Genomic DNA, 23575 nt, shown 5'->3' with positions numbered 1-23575 from the left:
CTACCATGGAAGCTGCCTGTCTCATGGTACTCTATCATCGGATGGCAGCCTTCTGCTCACTGTATTCCAACTATACATACAGAATGGAACTTCCTGTACCTAGTTTATGCTCCACTGGTATGCAGACCTCCACGCCTCTTTGAGTCCTTGTAAGGAATGAAAAGAGTTATGTGTTCCATTGAAGACTTCACAAGGGAGACAAATGAGAAGTTTAGCAATAGATACCCCCAGCAAACTAATTAGGACTCGTCTATTAAAAATGTCTTGTAGTAGACATTTTGGAACTCACTAACATTTTATTCTAAATATGTGGAAATTCTTACTTCCCAACCCCCTTGTGCTAGGTGAGATCGTGTGACTAGTTTCAGCCAAGGGGTTGTGATAGAAGTGAAACGTGTTTATTGCAGATATGAGACCTTCCACTCTCTCTCTTCCCCAGCTACAGCAATCATGAGAAAGCCTTTGGTTTTGAGGGTAGAGACAAAAGATGGAAATGCCCTCAATTTCCCAGCATCCACTTAAAAGTCAACTGATCTGAGTAGCTCCTCTGCCCCCTGAAGTGGTATATGGAAAAAAGAAGCTTCCATTGTGTTGAGATAACTAAGGCACTGAGCTGCGAGGGTCGTACACTGCCTCAGTCTGAGTTCATTCCACCAAGGATCTGTCTCTACTCCAGGCCTTCCTCTCTGTCCCCACACTACCAGGATCCTGTTTTTCTGTTCCTTCTTCACAGAAACCAATAGCCCCAGAATTCTTCCTTTTAGGTATCTCCTCTAGCAGCTTATATTTCCTTTTCCTTTACAGGCAGGGCAATTTTCCTCTAGTCCAGTTACCATCTTCAAACTTGCATACACAAAACCATTGCTATGTTTATCTAAACAAAAGGGACCTCCAGTTTCTTCCAGACAGGGGAATTTCTCTCCCTGTGTGTGTGTGTGTATGTGTATACACATACATGTGTATAAGCCATTTAGCTTCTGTAATTATTTCTATAAATATTTTGTGATTATCTTTTACTGAATAAGATGGCAAGTCTCTTGAGGATGAGAGTTCCTCAGTGATAGTCTGTGCATAAGCTACAAGTTTAAACTCTGGAAATGATAGCCGTTTTTTTTCTGTGCATAGGCATATGTGCACTTTTAGTTTTCAACAGATTCTCAACGGGGTCCTTGAATTAGAAAAAAAAAAAATCCTTTTTTTTTTTTTTTTTTTTTTTTTTACCACTGGTATATGAGCAGCATGAGTTTAAAAAGAAGGAAGAACTTACAATGGTCCTAATTTTAGCTCTGATACTAATTGTAATAAAGGTTCTTATCACTGTCCCAGATTTAGCATCGTCAGAAGAACTGGTTATCCACTCTAGCTAATTCACAAGAATCTGAGGTATATAAACCAGAATACAATGAATTTTATCAGAACTATATCTATAATGTACGTAGGGTAATTTCAGGACAAGGCATTGTCCTACTTGTTTCTTTTCTCCACTTGAGCTAATTCCAAAAGACAGGTTGTTAACTTTTTTTTTCCTAAGGAATCTGTCTTCACAAGAGATATTGCTGTCAGAGGACTACAGAGAGTGGAACTGGAAGTTCAGTTGGCTTGGAAGATATTCTCTCCCTTGGACCATGTTTGGATAGGCAATGCCAACAACTTCTCTCTCTTCTTCCTCTTTTCTTCCATCTTTTCCATTCTTCTCTGCTCTTACCCTTCTCTTTGGTCTCTGCTTCTAAGGCTGGTCAATACCAATTCAGGGAAACTTAGTGTAGAGGTGTACAGTTAGACCTTGAAAGGCCTGAATGCCATTCCATTATTTCAAGATAATCTTTGTTCAGATCTCATGAGCAGACTTAAAATGCATGATTTAATGCTCATTTACTCAAGCATTTATAAGGCTCTATGTTGTGAGATGAAGTGAGAGAAATGAGAATGGGAAGTAGTCCTGCCTGAAAAAGCTGCCAAATATCTTGGCACCAAGGAAATCTGCTTGATTTCTTTTGTGAAACTTATCCAATTTGGCTTCTTCCCATTTTTATTTAGAACTCATCTTCTTTGGTATTGACCTTTGACAGCATGTGACCTTGGATAAACATGTGTAGCTAGATCTATTGCTACTTTTAAACAATAGTCACCTAACTTTGGTAACCGTCCTGAAAAGCTCATATCTTTCTCATGAAACTGAGTCCATAGGAATGCCATGGATAACTTTAATACAAGCCAATATCAAAATATTTTTAATTACTGTCAGGATTAAAAAGACTCTACTTTTCATATGACTTTGAGCAAGAACATTACTCTTAAGCCTCAGAGTCCTCATCTATAAAATGGGGATAATAACAATAATAATCTCTAAAGTTGTTGACAGTAGGTGTTTGACCTTATAACTTCTTCCTAACTCTCTTTCCTGATCTTTGTGAAACAGATAATTAGAGCAACTGCCAGATTAGGTTACATTATAGATTAGATTAGGTTAGATTAGATAGATTAGAGCAAGTTTTTATAACTTTATAACTGTTATTCTTCATTAGCAGAATAAAGCATTTTGCACTTGGCATAATGTTGGTCTTCATTTATTGGTATTTATAACTATTAATTCAGTGTATATTATTGAAGAGTAAAAATCATTTCCTTTAATTTATATTTAAATTTCTAGATTTTTACTTCTTTATGATTTGGGTATTTGTTATGATAATGAGAGAAAGTGAACATTATTGAAACCTTTTCCTGATCCCCTGGGGTTCATGATTCTATTGTAGGTTTTCTCTGAAAACAGTTCAAGGCTAAGAACAAAAGACTTGAGACTCAAGGATAAAATTTTGCTAAAACACAGCAGTGCTTCTATGGCAACTCTACTAAAAGGGAGAGATACAGAAAGAGCGAGAGAGAGCAAAAATCTGGGGGTGATCAAGACCCAAGAACACATAACTATCCTGTCTTTGCCCTTTCACTCATGGAGTATGGGTAATGGATATACTGTTTCTCTGTTTTCTATACAATTAAGGTCAGGATCTGTTCTGTTACTATATCAATCGCTTCTTGGGATGCTTTGGGCTAAGGCCAAGTGTTTTCTATTACTATAGCAGGATGAAGACTTGTTACCTGAAAACTACTTAGCCCAGAGTTAAACTTTAGTGTTAATGTTACAGGTTACAGGGAGGTAGGATAGAGAAGAGGTAGCAAAGCTTCTGAAGTCAATCTATAGGGCCATGGACTGAAGTGGTATAGATCTATGAGATCCTATGGGTAGAGAGTGCTCAAGGCAGCTGGAGCTTTAGCCACTTTGCAAGTACCACAAATTGGCTGTCCATAGGAACAGAGAGAATAACCTGACAGTAAGAGTCATGAGGTGGACCATCACCTGGGGAATGAGAGAGAGGAGAAAGCTTTCAGTATCAAACACATCAGGAAAAGCATCAGTGGAGCCTCTGAAAATTGAGCAAATACACAGAGCTCCTAAAAAGGACTAGGATTTGGGCATTAGCCACACTGTGGCATCCAAGATCAGCTATGGTGATCAAAAGAGAGCTGCAAATGCCTGCTACTAACAGAGATGTGCTGGACATAATGTATATTTCTTCCTTATCACCTCTGTCTTATCACCAGCAAAGGTGTGGGGACAGAGAATAAAAATTCATACGATTAAATACAGAAAACTAAGTTTAGTTGTTAATCTATTTGGACTGGAAGTTACTGAATTGAATATATCAGAACAGTTTGAAAAACCACTAGTTAGCTAAGTTTCCTCACTACCCATCCCTACTACATCTAACTTTTGGAAAGGGCTCAACAAAATATTATTATTAATTATTTGAGATAAACTTGAGATTTTCAGTCAATACGCTAATACTTTTAAAAGATTCACTCTCTTGGGCTCCTGGGTAGCTCAGTTAGTTGAACCTCCAACTTTTGATTTCAGCTCAGGTCATGATCTTGGGGTCCTGGGCTCAAGCCCCCTACACTGGGCTCCATGCTCAATGGGGAGCCTGCTTATCCTTCTCCCTCTGCTCCTCCCCCACACCCTTCTAAAATAAACAGATAAAACTTAAAAAGATTAACTTTCTTGAATTGAATATAAATTCAATTTTCTACATAATGTTAACTTTAGCAGCCAATTTACCAAATATTGCTTTACCTCGTATTTTCTGAAAAAGCTAAGCGTTAAAAATATTTTGGGGTTAAAAGAAATCCTGACTAACATAGTTTATTATAGAGTTAGGGACTGTTTGGACATTTATTGTTCAGCTCCTTGTTGGACAGCCAGGTCTTCTGTTGTCCTCCAACTAGTAAGTCAAATAGACAGTATGGCACAGTAGTTAAAAATATAGTTTCAGGAGCCAGACTGCCTGAATTTGAGCTCTACTCAGTGACTTAACTTGGGAACTTGGACAAATAACTTACTTATTTATGCATCACTTTCTTCATTTATAAAATAACACCAGTCTGATAGAGTTGTTATGATAATTAAATGAGTAACATATGCCACATCCTGAAGAAACCAGAACCTAGCAATGTTAGCTGCTGTTATTATTACAAATATCAGTATTATTATCCTACAGGCACGCATGTGATATGAAAATCTGATTGAGAACATTTTAGTCATACCAATTTAAGCTCTCCTATTTAATTCTCTGTAATGGGAAAAGTCATGATTTTTCTAGTCTCTCTGTTTACTAAATGTGTGGAAATCACCTGTTTTAATTTCTTCACTGGGCCTTTAAGAGTCAAATTGTTCTGCAGTTATGAGCTCTTCACCAAGGAGGCCTATGAGACATAGAAAGACTGATGAGACTTCTCCTTCTACCTTTGATTTCTCTTATTTCTTTTGCTATAGTGAACTAGTCTTACTGGTGAAGATAAATCATCAAGATTAAAGTTAATCAAATTGAAGTTGATGGTCATAGTTAGAATTCCTTAGGTTTTTACTTCATCTCTATGCCAAATTTCCTTTTGATATTTTTACAGCTCCTTACTTGCTTCTAATTTTTCTGAGTGTGACAGTTAATTTACGTGTCAACTTGACCGGATCAAGGGATGCCCAGATAATTGGTTAATTATTTCTGAATGTGTCTAGGAGGAGATTAGCATTTGAATTGATAGACTGAGTAAAGTGAATTGACCTCTCCAATATGGGAGGGTCTGAATAGAGCAAAAAGGTGGAAGAAGGGAGAATATGTTCTTCTAGTGTCTATGAGTCTGTGTCTGTCTCTCTCTGCCTGACTGACCTGGGACAATCTTCTGCCCCCAGCACTCTGTTCTCAGGTCTTTAGGCCTAGACTGGAAGCTACATTACTCAGCTTTCAGCCCTTCAAATTGCAGCACTGGCTTTCCTGGGTCTCCAGATTGCAGATTGTGAGAATCCTTAGCCTCTATAATTGCATAAGCCAATAACTTATAATTAATAAATCTCTATCTATTATCTATCTATCATCTATCTATCTATCTATCTATCTATCTATCTATCTAATCTATTTATCATCTATCTATCTCCTATCAGTTCTGTTCCTCTGGGGAACCTTAAGACACCAATTTTTCTCCGTGCAAATTGTAGCATAAATTGTAATTCCCAGATGTCATATTTGTCATTTTAATAATTTCTCTACTTAATCTCTAGGACATTGTTTCCCATATTTTAATGTGCATATGAATTCATTTTAGAATCTCATTAAAATGAAGATTCTGAGTTCTGCATTTGTAATAAGATTGCAGGTGATGCTAATACTGATGGTCTAATACTGCTGCCCCTGCTTGTTCTCTCTCTCTCTCTCAAATAAAATCTTTAAAAAAATCATTGTTTTAGAAAAGTAATAATAAAAATCAATAACAACAATTACAGCTGCCAATACATCTCCCAGCACTCTCTGTGTGCTTAGGCATCTTGACTTACTTAAACTCCAACAACTCTATGAGGTAGGCAATACTCTATTTCTGCTATTCTATAGATGAGGAAACTAAAGCACAAAGGGGTTAACTAATGTATCTGAGGACATGTGATTGAGTGGAAAGCCAGGAAGTTTTGAACCTAAACAAAGTTTGAACCAAAGTTTGGAACTCAGGTACACTTAACCACTATACTCTAGTCACCTAAAAACTGAGCATTAGCTTATTTGTACTTATCATGTTAAACTGTTCTTGATCTGCTAAACTGTTCATGATTACTTAATGATTTCTTCTTATTTGGAGCCTGTGCAGGTAAATGAAGGAGGGATAGTGCCAAACTGGCCAATATACTTGCTGCTAGTCTGAATGAGATGAGATGTGAGAATAAAATACACACTGGGTTGAGAAGACAATAGGGAAAAATAATGTAAAATATTTTGATGATCATTTTTTATAATGATTGCATGTTGAAACAATAATGTTTTGGATACATTGCATTTAGTAAAACATTTAAAAATGTACTTTTACCTATTTGTTTTTACTTTATAAAAGCTAGGAGAAGCTTTAAAATTCTATTCCTAACTTAGATTATATTTCTACTGGACAATACTTGGGTAGAACTTCTAATACAGGTAGTTGAACATTGCCTTACTCCATAATTTGCTCAGTGGTAAGTCTTGAACCTTCTCTTTCATCAGGAAAGAAGGAATATCTCAGGTTCAGGGAATGTGGCTGGTCATGAGTAGGACCTGAGGACAACCAGATGGCTAATGGAGTGGCTAACCATCTGCCTACCTGCGGCCTGAACAGTCTTCCTTGTGACAGTACTCACAATGAGTTTTCTTGAACTCTTTATTACTAAATAAGTGACTATGAGTTAGTGCATCTATTTTTTTTAAATTTTTGTTTATTTATGATAGTCACACAGAGAGAGAGAGAGAGAGAGAGAGGCAGAGACACAGGCAGAGGGAGAATCAGGCTCCATGCACTGGGAGCCTGATGTGGGATTCGATCCCGGGTCTCCAGGATCGCGCCCTGGGCCAAAGACAGGCGCTAAACCGCTGCACCACCCAGGGATCCCTATTTTTTTTTTTTTTTAATGTAAAAAATTCTTGATTCCAGCCAGAGTGAAATTATGTGCTCTTCCAGGATATTAGTTTTCTATCTACAAAATGAATGAGAGGAACTTTAAGATTCTTCAAGATTTAAAATGGTGTGATTGTTTGCTAATGGATGCAGGAAAATAAAAACTCTAGAACAGATGATATGTTTTAAATTCCATGGAACCAGGGCAGGGGGAAGCCATCTAGCTCCCAGACATATGAATAAGCCCAAGAAGCCAAACATTTTATTCCAGTAAATTCATGAGCTATAAATCTTGGCAATCAGATTTAGTTTTCGTTGCTTTCCACTTATGACGGCATGTTCAGAGAGCCTTGGAAGTATAACATGTCCCCCTTTTTATTGCTAGAGTTATCAAACTCAGGAAAAGATAATGAAAAGATTTGTTTTATGCTTTAAGTAAGTCACCAAAAGCCAATCAAATGGATCATAAATCAAAGGTTCTAAGCTAGCTTTACTTTTCTTGTGACTTCTGAATCACACCCAAAGGTAGAGAATAGTTAAACTGAGGTTTATTGTTCCTATCTGAAGTTCAAAGTTAATCTTGTCTTTTTTTTTTTTTTTAAATCCCCATCTCAGAACTAGAAATGTTTGTTTTTCAATAGTGAAATCATGGGGACATAAGATTTTATAAAAAATTGTGTAACATAATAGAGATACAAGCAACAATTTTATAGCATAATGAGTGAAAATAATTTATATACAACTTTGGAAAGCAATAGTTTTGGCTAATATAACTACTGTCTTAAAGCATTATGTTGGCCTGACCAAATACATCAGCATATTTGTAATCATTTTGGGGTTTATGAGATTATTAACTTGTTTCCTTAATTTTTTTTTTAAATTATTTATAATAGTACATCCTAAAATCTTTGGAGTAATTTGTTCAGTTACTAATTAAGTGTCCTTTTGGCAGAAGAGTAGATAATAAAATAAAGCCTCAGAAAAATAAAAGTCTTGGAAGCTAGTCTTCCTCGAGTCCCCATTAGCTTCAGGTTTTATTTAGTTCAATGCTAATTTACAATTCGTTTGTAATTCTTAGGCCCTTACCTTAATAATGGCAGGTCATCTTAATATCATCACATTAAGCAGAGAATGAGAAAAGCAAAGGCAAATAAGTTTTTGGATAACTTTTAAAACCTTGAACTTATTTTAAATATCAACCTGACATTTTGTACTTTAGGGTCTGGCCTCAAACACAATTCAAACCAGATGGCAAAAGGGCACAATAGATTATGATGAATTCTTAGAGAACCTTAGTGAGGCATCCAAAATATAATAGGATATAGTTACCAAACCACTTTATCGTATATTCAAATTCTCTTCGGTGGTACATCTAATAAATTCAATTGGTAGTTCAAACAATTTAACATGGCAATAATTTTATCTGTTAAATTTTTTGAAAGAAATAGGTGGTCAAGTGTTAAAACATATTTCATAACAGCAAATGAAATAATAGCAAATAAAAGCCTACTTGCAAATAGGCTTAGCTTTTCTCTGCAAGGAGTTTCAGTGGACTTTTCCACTGAATTATGTTCATTCTATCATGCCTCTCTTTTAAGTAAACTATTTTGGCATTTATTTCTTTGCTTACCTAAAAATACAGGACAAGTTGCTTTCTAAAGTATTTTTTCTTTGTTTGTTTTCCTTAAAAGAGCAGCAAACTTTCCTTTTAAAATGGAACCACTACTAAATGCAAAAGATCTAATCTAAGAATAAGTACAAACCTTTTAGGAAGAATAATCATGGTACCAAAGTTATTACGGTAATAATTTATTCAGAAAGCAGCATTTGTGTCTGAAGATGGTTACAAATGGGAACAGAAATAACTGAGAGGAAAGAAGCAACACATTTTTTGAAGAGGAGTTGCCATTTGCTTTTGTAGGAATTTGGTCATGCCATGGGCGTCATTTCTTTACAAGGTCAAGTGAAAGTTCTTTCTGTGTGGTGGTCTGCCCTCTTCTGGGCCAGAGTAATACACAAAAGATCCATCTGACTTGTAAAAAGGGGAACTCAGCTCCAAAAGAATAAAGTATTTCTTAAGTTAACCTCGTATTAAAATCTCAATATGTATTCATGAATGCAATAACGTCTCACGGGCTGTGGTCCTTGTTCAAATATTGGAGGAGTTCTTAGGTGTGGTTGTTCCATTAATTTCCTTCTTATCTCCCTTTACCCCTTCTCTCTATTACAAAATAAACACAGCTTGCCACTTGACATTTTCCTTGACCTCTCTTTTTAAAATATTTTAGAATTAACTCATAGGCAGAACTCTTCTCTTTGCCTCTACATTTCTCCATTAGAATTTTCTTTACACACAATACGAATCTGTTAAAGAAGAAAAGTAGAATACAAATAAACAACCCATTAAATATCACTTGTAATCCTTCCACAATAATCACTACTAATACTTGGGAGTCTAATCCTTCAGACATTTATGATGGATAGTTATACATATGTAACACACCCACCTAAAAAAAGGAGAATACAGAATGCAGACTTTTGGGAGGTTTTTTAAAAAATGGAATGCATGGGGGCCCCTGGGGGACTCTGCAGTTGGGTGTCTGCCTTCGGCCCAGGGCGTGATCCTGGGGTCCCAGGATCGAGTCTCATGCGGGGCTCCCTGCAGGGAGCCTGCTTCTCCCTCTGCCTGTGTCTCTGCCTCTCTCTGTATCTCTCATGAACAAATAAACAAAATCTTTGAAAATAAAAATAAAACAGAATGCATGAAGAAAAGATTTGTGTTTGGCATTTAAACATTTTTAGCTTGCTATTTAATCATTGTAGTGCTCTGTGTCTCTTTTGCCCAATTATACAGTCATCTCCTTCGGGACAATGGCTGTGCTGAATTAACTTGGAATTTCTACCGTTAAGCATAGCATTATGTATATATATTCCATATTTTGGAATAGTCTCATATATATTCTGACAATGAGTTGCAGTTGGAAAGTAAGTCCAAGAGGAAAAAAAGGAAAACAACTAGACTCTAACCTCACAACGTATGATTAAGATAAGCCAAGCAAAATGAATCTAAGCAGTGGATAATATCAGGACTTCAGCTATCACTACAATCAGAGTAAGTGATATATGTACAAAGTCATTTTACAGATATGATAAGTGTTTGAAATTAAATAGGTGACTTCAAGGAAATTTTATTGTTATAGCCTATTTACGGTTCCCCTGTGATTTCTGTTTCACTCTCCACAGTTTTGAGGTGTATAGAAAATGTCTCCTGGGATGTTTTCTCAGTCCACTATTTTTTTTAAAGATTTTATTTATTTATTCATGAGACACACACACACACACACACACACACACACAGAGACAGAAACACAGGCAGAGGGAGAAGCAGGCTCCAGGCAGGGAGCCTGATGTGGGACTCGATCCCGGGACCCTGGGGTCACGACTTGGGCCGAAGGCAGACGCTCAACCGCTGAGCCACCCAGGGACCCCTCTTCTCAGCCCGTTAGACCTCTCTTTGATATGACTTAGGAGAGATCTATTTATTGGTATAAAAGTTAGATCCCAAAATGTATTCCTCAAGTATGCTGAAAGTTTTTATCTTCCGAGTAATGGTACTTGGAAGATAAAACTTTGGAAGTTTGGCACAACAGCAGTACTCCACCTAGTTGCTTAGAAATCCAGGCTGCAAAAATTCTGCCAACTTAGAAATACGGCTCCTGAGGCCTCTCTTTTCTACTCAGCCCTAATGGGGAGACACATAAATGGGTTTTCTAAGAGCCTACCCCTGGAAATGGCACATGTCGTTTTGGGTCACATCCTATCACAAAAGCTGTCACCTTGCTATACCTGATTGTAAAGTAGACTGAGACACGTAGTGTGTTCTAAAAAGAAAATCTAGATTTTGGTGAGTTACTGGCAGCCTTTGCCGTGCCTCTCTTATGAGAATTGCCTTTGTCTTTCCAAGGATGAGATGCGCCTTCTATTAGTTATATGTAACCCTCCTCCCTACCTCCATTGACTTATTAATGGTGAATACCTGACATGTCACAGACTAGGCCAGCCAGATTTAGATTTTCCTTCCAGGGAATTAGAAAGTAAGATTCAGAGGTCTTTCCTGTGGATGGCCAGAACTAAAGCCATTAAACTCACAAGGTTCCAGGAGGAGGAAGGGGAGGGGTTGCAGATGGGTTGAGAATGAAGCAAAAGAACACAAAAAGGACATGAGAGGTAGATTGGATTTCTGCTGACGATCCAACTGCTATTTTAGTCCCCTCCAAAAGTCAGACTGCTTATGCTGCCTGATTCATGAGATGAACTTATATACTGTTCATTGCTTCTTATATTTAAATTTGACTCAAGTTGATTTCTGTTACTTTAACCCAGATTTTTAACTAAAAGTATATTGATGAAAAAGTTTCTACTGAATGGAAAAGAATCAGACAAGACCATTATTAATCCTGTTCGCACAGATGTTGAGTGTCTGCCTTTCATAAAATGATACCTAACTGAGCTTCCCCCATCTGCAAAATGTGAACAATAATTCACACTCTTCAGTGTCCTTAGAGGCTTTTAACAAATATAGCACAGAATACAGTGATAGACACATGGTGTATGATCAGTAATTGATAGCTCTGATAATGATAAAAAGGATGATGATGATAATATTTACACATTTCGAATAGCACTTGTTCTCTGGTATATTGATTTCAGTAGAACCAGTGTCCAACCACTGTCCATGTGTCCATGAGGTTGTGTTTTCTCAGATTTCCACATGAGAACAAAACCAAGTGAAGTGTGGTATACCTCATTAAGAAAACTAAACCTCGGTACCAATTTTTGTAAGCTATCTACACCTAAAAATCTTCTAAAGACAAGAAAACATTTTTTTAAAAGATTTTTTATTATTTATTTAAATACGCAGAGGGGAGAGAGAGAGAGAGGCAGAGACACAGGCAGAGAGAGAAGTAGGCTCCATGCAGGGGGCCTGATGTGAGACTCGATCCCAGACCTCCAGGATCATGCCGTGGGCTGAAAGCGGCGCTAAACCGCTGAGCCACCTGGGCTGCCTCAAGAAAACATTTTAGAAAAACTCACCTTACTTCAAATAGTACTAATTATATAATAGGGATAGTATTTTATTTTCTCAATTTTTTTTGGCCAATGTTTTAAATTCACTTTCCTGAACATGATTATATCTATAACTGTACATTATTACCATCTGCCTAAAAAAATCAGAAAAGTAAAAGATTTGAAAATGTGTCCTTTCTAAGAAATGTAAAAAATGGCAGGTACAACTTAAACTGTCTAACTTCACCTAACCAAATCACTCAATTAACCATTGCTCTCCATGGGAGATGCAATTGAAGGATACTTAATTAATTCCACATCACTGAATTAACCATCATTGTACATTCTTACTATATTTCACACACATGAATGGACATCTACATAATCTTGTATGATCATAGCTAGTGGGCTATTCTCTAACACATGCATAAAATAAATGCTTTTGAAAAGAAACAGTAAATGATGGGGATGTAGTTGAAAATTCTAGAAGAGCTTGTCATTAAATGTGCTTAAAACACACATGCACATGCACACGCACACACACACACACACACACACACTTTAAAATAGACCAAATAGGAAAATGTCAATGCTGTTGTATGAGTATGGTATCTGCAATAAGATGACTAAATTTTAATCAACCAAGTAATGTCCAAATGAAAGTCCTTGGTCAAGAGTCAAAATCTTGTTCAATGACTGTACATTTATAGATAGATAGAGAGATAGATAGAGAGATAGATAAACATTTAAAGATCTAAATGATATCCTTTTAAATGACAGTCCTCTTTAACTTTTTTGATTAATTGGCTGATTATCTATCCCAGTTACCTATCTCATTCAATCATATTGAATGAGAAGAGACGTTCTGCCCTGTTAGTGTTTTCTGTACCAGATTCTTTCTCAGTTCATAGAATACTTATCAATAACACTTAGACTCCTGAGGAAATTGTGCGCATTTTTTTTTCCTTTGAACTCAGAATAACCATGCCATTGGAAAAACTTCCAACTACTCCAGGAATCCTGTGGTGTGTTTAAATAACAGAGAAATGTAATGCATTTGCAGAAGAGTGCATCTTATTCAAGACTCTAAAATTACAGAGCGTAGTCAGAAAAAATCAGATACATAAGAAATGAGGGAAATAGTCATAGATATCCTGAACCTGAACTTACAGTTTTAGGAAAGAACAAAAGTAACAATAAACTTGATAAAGAAAAAAAGTAAGTAATGCTGAAAGTTCCAATTTATAATACCCCAGGTTAGAAGGCTTTCCCAGTATTTATGTACAATACAGAGGCAATTTTTTATCTTATTAAAATACTTCTCTATAGCAGCAACAACAACAAAGTCAAAAGACCAAAACAGAAAAATAATATTGCCAATTCATATCACAGACCATGAGCTAAAATACAGGTCAACTTGAAAATGATTAACAATCCAACAGAAAAGGAGCAAAGAGTATAAATATAATATGTACATAAAATTTGCTGAAGTAGTCCTTAAACATATATAAAGACTTGACTTTCACTTAAAATATAAGAATTGCAAATTAAACCAAAACTTTTATGGCATTTTTTTTTAATCTCTACAAGACTGGCAAAGATCAGTCTGATAACAGATATTCTTGTCAGGGTGAAGAGAAACAGGTAACTTTATACATTGCTGATAGGAATAAAATGTAGTACATCTAAGGAAAGCAATTTGGTAATACATATTACAGATCCAACAGGTATAACCTTTTTTCCTGTAATTCGAACATTTTTTACCTATATACTCCTATTTTATGAAGTGAGTTTGTAGCATTGTTGTCATAAACACTGGATATAAAAACTATGTGGCTACATAGATGATGTTACATACATACAATTGAATTCCATGTGGCCATATAAAAAATAATTTTCATTTCCCTTAGCCAAGAAAACCCTTCCACTATAAAACAACTAAACATAATGCATTAACATTAAAAAATTTCAGATACTTAGATAAGTTTGCAATAAAACATGAACATGTTTTAGAAGCCAAAATGAAGTGAAAGCATAAATTCAAAGGTAAGTAGATGCTAAAACTAGTGGTTGCCTAAAGAACTTGCTATTACTTGGGTTTAGTGTTAAGAGCCATATAAGACAGGAGAAAAGGCCAGACTGATGCATTGTTGGAAGTTGTACCAGAGACTCCTTATAAAAACGGGACCCCAAAAGGCTACAACCTTAATAAAAATGTTGGGTAGGGGATGGGAAACTCATGTAAACATAGAAAGCATGTCTACAATGACCATGAATTAAAGAATAAAATATCGCCTCTTAGAAAAAGGAATGACAGGTTAGTTCCCATTGAGATATGTAACCTGAATTCAAACTAACAGTAACATCTCAAAGACCTCAAGCAAATAATTTATTTGAATGTAGTCAGCATTGATATTGTACCTTGGCAATGGGAGAAGAAAAAAAAGAGAGGAAACCTCCTCTTGTGGTTAACTTAAGAAAAATTGGATATCCCTGCATCCCCGCCAAATAAATTGATTTAATAGATTAGAGAAGAAAAAAACGTGATCATCTATCTGACCATCTCAGTGCAGAAAAACATTCAAGATCACTTAAAATCAATTTATATTAAAGATTTTTAGGAAATTAGGTATAAAAGAGAATTTGAAATTTACCTACACAAATATATAGCAACCTCAGATTTGATGGTAAAACATTAAAAGCATTCCCTTTAAAATCAGGAACAAGTCAAGGGGAACTGCTTTATCATTTACATTCTTCATTTACCATGGTATTCCAGCCAGCAAAGTAAGATAACTGAAAGGGACAAATTATTTAGAAAGAATGAAAAAAACATTTAACACTTTTTATAGATGATGATTGCCAACAAAGAAAATCAGTATAAGTCCCTGATATATCATTTGAATTAATGAGAGAATTTAAAGAAGTTACTTTAAAAAGTATCAATATACAACTGTCAATTGTCTTTCTGAAAACCAGGTACTTAATTTTTAAAATAATAGAATTTAAAATAGAAAAAAATCCCCACAGAACAAAAATATAAAAACTTATGGAGAAATTCAACTTTTTATTAAAAATTGTTGGAGAAAACAAAATATAAATAAATATATTATGTTTGTGTATGAATTGTTTAATGTTGTAAAAGTATCAACTGATGGGGGCACCGAGGTGGTTCAGTTACATGTCCCATTCTTAGTTTTGGCTCGGGTCATGATCTCAGGGTCATGGGATGGAGCCCTGCATTGAGCTTCACGCTTAGTGCGTGTCCCTTTCCCTCTACTTCTCCCCTTTTTCATGCTCTTTCTGTCTCTCAAATAGATAAATAAATCTGTTTTAAAAAGTATCAATTAATTTATGTAAGTGAAAAAGTCCAAAGATAGCCATAACACACTGTAAGAAGAATAAAGTGGGAGACTTTACCTTAATGGGTGTCAGGATGTTTTTTATTAAAACTAAAACATGAAAGAAATAGACTACTGAAATGTAAAGAAAGCATCCAAACCAGCATCCTACACAATGTAGACACTTGATATAAAACAGAAGTACATGGAAAATCATTGAGAATCAAATGGACTTTTAAATAAATAACACTCATACAATTAGTATCCAAATGGAAAAGAATAGAATTTGATCCCTACCTCAAACCATAAACAAAAATAAATTCTGGATGGAATGTGAAAGCCATTTTATATGCTAATATAGGACAATTACTTTATGACCTCAAGATAAATAAGGATTTTAAAAAGTGAAACACAAAACTAAAACTAAATATAAATAAAAATATTGATAAACTCTATTACATTGAAATAAAAAAAAACTTCCATACATCAAAAAAGATCATAAGGAAAATGAAAAAAATAATCTATTAAGTGGGAGAAGATATTCATGACACATAACTGCAAAGAATTCATGCCTAAATATTCAAACAATTCTTAAATTAATAAAAAGATAACTCAAAATGGCATTTCACAAGAGGAAACACTAATAATCCATAAAAATAATTTTTAGAAATAGTATTAAAAAGGGATGTAAAAATGGAAACTACAGTGATAGGACATTACATACATATTAGATTGGTTGGAAAAAGGAAAAAAAAGACTGAATCAAGAAGTGGTAGAGATTTGCAGCAAGAGAAACTGTCACAGACTGCTGGTGGAAGTATAATTTTGATAGAACCATTTTCAAAAACAGTTTGGTATCATTCAGATGAGGTGAACATAAACCTATTCTATGACCTATCAAATCTGCTCCAGTAGGTAATGTTTGAGGTAATCTCTTTTATCTTTTCAGGAAATAAACGAGTATTCATATAGGGTTGAAATAGCCAAAGCTAGATATAACCAAAATGTCAAAAAAGAGTGGAATGGAGAAATCAATGTGCTATGTTTCTTTTGTGGGATCCTATACAGCATTAAATAAGAATGAACTGGAGTTATACATAAAAATGTTTACAAGTGTGTAAAGTGGAAAACAGACAGAAAAGATACATATGGCATGGTTCCATTTATAGAAGATTTATGCAAACACACAACTAAGCTCTACACACTATATATATATATATGTATATATATATATATATATGATAAAACAACAAACAATAATAAGAAAACTATTAACACAAAAAATCAGGATAATAATTACCTCTGGGAGGATGAAGAAAGAAAAACTGGTAATGGACATGAAGGATCTTCTGGAATGTTAGAATGTTTTGAATTTTACCTGACTTATACAAGAGTCTGCTTTATAATTATTATTCTTTTAATTTATCTTTTTAATTTTTAATTTTTTGCTTTATAATTATTCTTTAAATTGTGCCTGCACATTTTATACCCTCTTCTGTGGTTATATCAAATAAATAGATATTTCTGAGAAGAGGGGGAAAAAAACAAAGGCCGACAAACGTGTGAAAAGGTTCCTAACTTAATTTGTAATAATAGAAAAGAAAATTAAATGAGGTACAGTTTTACATGCACAGATTTGAAAAGACTAGAAAGTATGGTGAAAATTTAGAAAATGGTGGTGGCAGTGTAAACCCTCATGAGCACCTTGGGAAACAATTCAGTATCATCTTGTAAAGTTGATGGTGTTGATGGCGTTCATACCGATGGCTCAACTACTCAAATAAGTGGGTACATTTTTTAGAGAAACTCTACCTCATATGCAGGAGACATCTGCAAGAAAGTTAATAGCCCTATTATTCATAATAGCAAAAAATTGGAAATAACTCATAACAACTTACAATAGAAGCATGAATAAGCCTATGTGGACTCTTATGTAGTGATGAAAATTAATGAGTCACCATTATGTGCATTAGCACAAATGAATCACACACTGGATAAAAAAAAAAAAAAAAAAAGCATTGTAGAAAAATATATGCAGTATTTCTTTTTTTTTATTATTGCTCAAACACATGCAACATGAAAATAAGTAATCATATATATATATATGATTTATACATACATATTATATCTACATACACACAATTTCTGGTAAATCATTAAAAGTAAGAAAGTGGTAAATTTATAGCATAATTTAAAAAACTGGATGATGAAAAGGAGAAAATTTGACTGGAGTTATGCAAATGAGCTTTAGGTTTGTTGGTAATGTTCCATATAAAGCCATAAGGTCACTATAAGTGGCCATTTTGTTATTATTCTATTATCTTTTATGTGTATAAACTATGTGTATATATACACACACATGTATGCATGACTTTGTACTGATGATATGATCCTTAGCTTAATAGAGTTATGGGAAAGAAGAAAATAAAGAATGAGGTGATCCTTTTTATATTTAAATGGAAGATCATTTAAGAAATTAAGTAGATTGCTTCGACATGGATGGACCTAGAGGGTATTATGCTGAGTGAAATAAGTCAATCGGAATAGGACAAACATTATATGGTCTCATTCATTTGGGGAATATAAAAATTAGTGAAAAGGAATAAAAGGAAAGGAGAGAAAATGAGTGAAAATATCAGCGAGGGTGACAAAACATGAGAGACTCCTAACTCTGGGAAATGAACAAGGGGTAGTGGAAGGGGAGGTGGGTGAGGGGTTGGGGTGACTAGGTGATGGGCATGGAGGGGGGAACTTGGCAGGATGAGCTCTGGGTGTTATGCTAAATGTTGTCAAATTGAACTCCAATAAAAAAATAAAAAATAAAAGAAATTAAGTAGATATGTGTATAGGATGCTATGATTAGTATGAACAGAGGGGCAAAATGAGAATAAACACATGTTTTGCTTATTTGTATATGAATATCTTCAGGAAGTCACACAGGAAACTGATCTTGGGTTGTTACCCAGAGGAACTAGGTATTTGGATGACACTTAAGTGGGCGGGATACTTTTCAGGAATGCCCTTAGGTAACTTTAAATTCTTGTACTGAGCAAATACATCGCAATTATTACAGTAATTACAATTTAAAAATTTTAAATAAATGGTAATATCCTACCAAAATTTTTGGTTAAAATTGAGTCCTATGATATATCCGAATGTGTGGGAAAGAAGAATCTGATTTATATTCTACTAACAAAAACTAAAGCATTCTGTTCCAGGCCTTCTAGCTGAGAGGGCATAACACAAGGAATAGGTATATTTTGTTGCCACAAAAAAAGGGGAATAGAGGATAGCATCCTGTGATTATTATTTTCACAAATTGTATGATAAGCATGAAATAGTAGAATGAGACAAAATTCAGTTAAGATCAAGCCAGAAAATCATACCAAATGTCAAATTTCCACAGACATTCTCATTAACAACATTTATGCCAGTCACATACATTGGTTTCCACAGAGACCAAAGAAATTTCCAACAGTTACTGGCTTAAAATCTGACTTTCTAACAAAAACTGGTTTATTATATCCATGTAAAGCCTAACACAAAACAGCAGAGAAAAAGTAAATCCACTTATTTATGATGTGGCTCAACCAATTTTTGGAGAGTCATATTTTATAGCACCAGCCATGATTATGAAAATTTCCTTCAATTAAAAACCATACTAAATTTAATAAATATATCATTTAGTTCTCTAAAATTGACAAAGTCTTCATTTCAATAAAAATGATTATTCTGTCATTTAACATTTAACTAGTAATTTAAAAAAATGGTTTTAGGTAGGACAGAGCCATTTTATTATTACTTGGTTTGCTCTTCAAGTTTCTGTATTGGCATGAAGTTTGTCTTCTTAAACTTTCTAAGGTAGTGACTAAAAAAAGTACTAAAGTTACCAATCTTGATGTATTATACAAGTTAACACACATTTGGGTGTCTATTGTATGTAAAATGCTCTACCAAGAGGTAAGATGACATAGATGGATAAATAACGTATATATTGTGCTTTCCAATAGATTTGTTAGTCTGCTGATAAAGCTGTACTGCAACTGGATGATGAAAGACAAAGTAGATAAATTATTTGTAGTGATAGGTCCGCAGCATCACGGGTTTATAGAGAAATCTGCTATTACTTGGAGCTATCTGAATTCCACAAGGCTTAAAGGCAGAAGGAAAAATAATAATAAAATAATAATTAAAAAAAAAAGGCAGAAGGAACAGTCTACCTGTATCTTGGAAGATGAGAATGACTTTTATAAGACAGCAGAGAACAGGGAAGGGACTTCCCAAAAGGCATAAGAGCATGAACCTGAAAGACTGGTAGTATAAAAGTACATTTGGGAAACCAGGAACTACGCCTCAAATGAAACAGCAAGTTTCAAGATCTCAGAGAAAGAAAATAAATTCAGATTAGAGTTCTAAGCATATCTTAGAAATTATGCTAAGTCATTTACATTGTTTTGCTGTTAATCTGTTCATGGGGAACCATTAAATGTTTTTGAAAATGGTTACTTAAATTTGAAACACGCTTTCTGTGATAGAAGAAATATTTGGCTAGAGCAGATTGGCGAACAGATCTTTTTAAAAAATTGTGATAAAATACATTTAACATAAAACACCGTCTTAACCATTTTTAAGTATGGCGTTAGTACATTCATATTTTTATGCTATCATCACAACTATCTATCCATAGCACTCTTTTCGTCTTACAAAATGGGATTCTGTACCCATGAAATAAAAACTCCTCATTCTCCCCTCCGCAGATATTTTTTTTTTCTAAATATAAAATAACAGGTATAGGGACACCTGGGTGGCTCAGTGGTTGAGTGTCTGCCTTTTGCTCAGGTCATGATCCTGGGGCCCTGGGACTGAGTTCCACATTGGGCTCCCTGCAGGGAGCCTGCTTCTCTCTCTGCTTGTGTCTCTGCCTCTCTTTCTGTCTATCATAAATAAACAGGTAAATTTTAAAAAGAAACAGGTATATAAGAGGCAAAAAAAAAAAAATCTATGGGTGGTGAGAAAAATACAGGATTTAATGAGTGGTTGTGCTATACCATATTTATGTTTCTTGTTATCATATCTACGTGGATAAATAAATGATAAACAATTTACACACACAACGTGTGGGTGTGGGTGTGTATTTCCATAGATCTCAGAAAGTAAAGAGGCTATGAGTGAATTGATCAAGTAGGGTATATACTTCATTAGGAAGATGGCTTAAAGGTTAGCCATCATGAGACTTGACCAGTAATAATGACCATTGAACATGGAATATAATAGCTTTGGACACCAAACTATCATTTAGGATCGGAGTGAATGACACAGTAAAAGGGAATACCACCACTTTTGTGGGTCACCTGCCTGACATATTAACAGTGCCAGGACCTAAGGGCAAAGGATCTGGTATTCATTTATGGTCCCAGAGACAACCCCCTGGCCAGGAGCTCTTTCATGGTGCCACTGCCTCACAGGGGCCTCAAATGACTGAGGAATTGATGAACATATGCAATTACTGTGTTTTAGCAAGCTTCTGCTGGAAAAAAAGGAGCAGTCCAGGAAATTTCAAATGAGCCAAATAGTCTTCATGGAGCACACACAATGTATTCAGCTTGGTTCTAGATTTTACAAATTACAACTAAGTTTTTACGGTGATGTATAGTCAGGAAAGACAAAGTTTTACATCTTATAGGAACATGTAGTTGTGTCTAACCACAATATTATGATATTTCCATATCTTATGGTATCGCCATAGGAAAACACAAATTTGTTTTCATGAATTTACTGTAAAATCAGCTGTCATATAGGCCTTAATTTAAAGATAATTAGCTTTTTTGGTAATTGAAAACATGAGGAAGAATATTGTAAAATACCCCAAAGTAAACAAACCCAGTTGGCAAAGTAAATTAGTTTCGATTTACATGAGATTTTTTATGCTTAGAGATTTTGGTCTGAAAGAAACTGAAATTTTGGAATCCTAAAACAATTTTAGCTCATTTTATTTCTTATGTATGCCTAATGTTAACTTTATTGCTTTTTATTGCTATTATCAACTTCCCCAAGTCTTTAAAAGTTGTATTTTCATATCTCTTGTGGTCATTAGACTTTTAAAAGCAGAATTCAATTCTATTTGGTAGACGATGTGTTGGTGATCTACAAATTATGCTGCAATAACTTGATTTTGTGACAAATATAAAAATAAAAGTAATTTTCACTACTTTGGAAAATCATGGTTTCTGGCCTTTGTATTGGCCATTATGTGTTCCTGAACCTGAGGATGACATTCCAGTGTGACCATATAATCCCTAGACCGGGATTAACTTTACAAAATCTTGAATCAACCAATTAGGAGAATAAACTGAGGAACGATGAGCAGAGTGTGGGAAATTCTGTCAAAGTTTTAGAATTGTTTTTAAATCACATGAGCAAGATGAAAAGAACTCTGGGCATGTTCTTCTTTGCTTGTTCCTCAAATTATGATTTCTAAGCCCAAGTTCTTGTTAATTGTTCATTATATTTTAGTTACATTTTGCTTATTGTGTTTATCGGAACCGGAGAGAACTTTATGCTAGTAGCCCTGGAGTTTTCAATTAAAGTTTGATGATGCTCCTTATTAGAAAATGTCCATGGCTAAGCACTGACGGTAGGGCAGTATTTCTTTACTTTGTTATTGTTTGGCAGTGTTGATATGAGGAGATTATGGTTCTTTTTAGAAAATGAACAAGACAGGAACTTTTTCCATAGATTGGAATATTAGTTTCACTAACTTCAAAGGAGTAATTTCTCTTCATGGGTTATAATAATTTAAATTATCATATAATAATATAATGGGGATTAAAATAGAAATCCCCATCTCAGATACTCTCTATTCCTCATTCTATTTTGTCTCCATGAGACTTAGTTACACTTGGCATACCTCTATTTACCCATTGTTTGCATTCTCCTACTGAAATGCCAGCTCTGTGAAGGTAAAAACTTGACTTTTTCCTTAAAAGAGCCCCAAACTTATACTAGAGTCTGGCCTTAATTAGATACTCCATAGGTACTGAATAAATGAATAATTTTTAAAAGGCACAACAATATCATATAGATATGGGATGGAAATAGTCTCACTAAACTGGAAATCTATGTTTTGGGTTCTGTATGTTCCAAAACCGGTTTTGGATTTGGCCAATTATAGTATCTTGCAACTTAATTTTCTTCTTTTATTTCCCTCATGATGATTTTGAATTCGATAAACTATAGATGTAATGCCAAGCTCTTTTTCAAATTGTATTAATAGAGACTTTCAAAGTGTGCATTAGTCCATTAGAATCCATGAGGAAAAGGGTTGTTTCTGAAAATTTTTCATGTTTTCTGTAACCTTTCTGAAAAGACCTTTATTTCTAGGTCAGGAATACCTCCCCCCCCCACACACACTTTTTAAAGATTACAAAGTCTCATACACACAGGTCTGCAAACTTAAATTGATAAGACAGATCTTAATCATTTTATTCTCTGACAACTTTGAGTAATTGTTCTTGATTTGAAAGCTATTAGCAATGGCTCTAAGTATAATCAGTCTCTTATGTTATGAAGTCAGGCAATGTAGACACGGATCAGTTATTTGATGATTTTATGAATGAGGACAGCTACATTCTAAAGATAGGATAGGAATACTTTATATTTGCAATTCCTTTTCATTACTGACAGATTTTTACCACTTACCTATATTATCTTCGCATGTCTAGTTCATTTCACCTGCAGCTTTATATAATGAAAGTCTTATTTGGCTCTGTTTTGTACATGTTCTTCAAAGATTTCATCTTTCTGAGTTCATTTTCATAACAGAAAGTAAATGAGTTCTTTTTAGGACAAAGACGTATGAGGTAGGCCAGATTTACTCTCTAAAAGTCCTGAATTTTGTCCATTTACATTAACATTCTTCCTCATTTCCTATGTGGAAGGCTCTGGAGGGGTTGGTGGGGATATCTGGAAGGGAACAAGCCTTTACAGAGCTCAGCCTAATGGGAAAAATAGACACACACAAATTTTGCTAAATATTGTTGGCACATTCTCCCAAAATGTCCCATTTAAAACTGCCATAGAAGTATTAGAATGCCTCTTTCCTTGTCCACCACAAAACATCTTGAGCTCTACAAATTGAGATTTAATTTGAACTGCTCTAATTATAATTGAGGTTCAACCTTTTTCATATGTTATCTATTTTCAATAGC

Source organism: Canis lupus, chromosome 23 (assembly GCF_003254725.2).
Source record: "Canis lupus dingo isolate Sandy chromosome 23, ASM325472v2, whole genome shotgun sequence".
Lineage (NCBI taxonomy): Eukaryota > Metazoa > Chordata > Mammalia > Carnivora > Canidae > Canis > Canis lupus.
Note: the sequence above shows the minus strand (reverse complement) of the source record.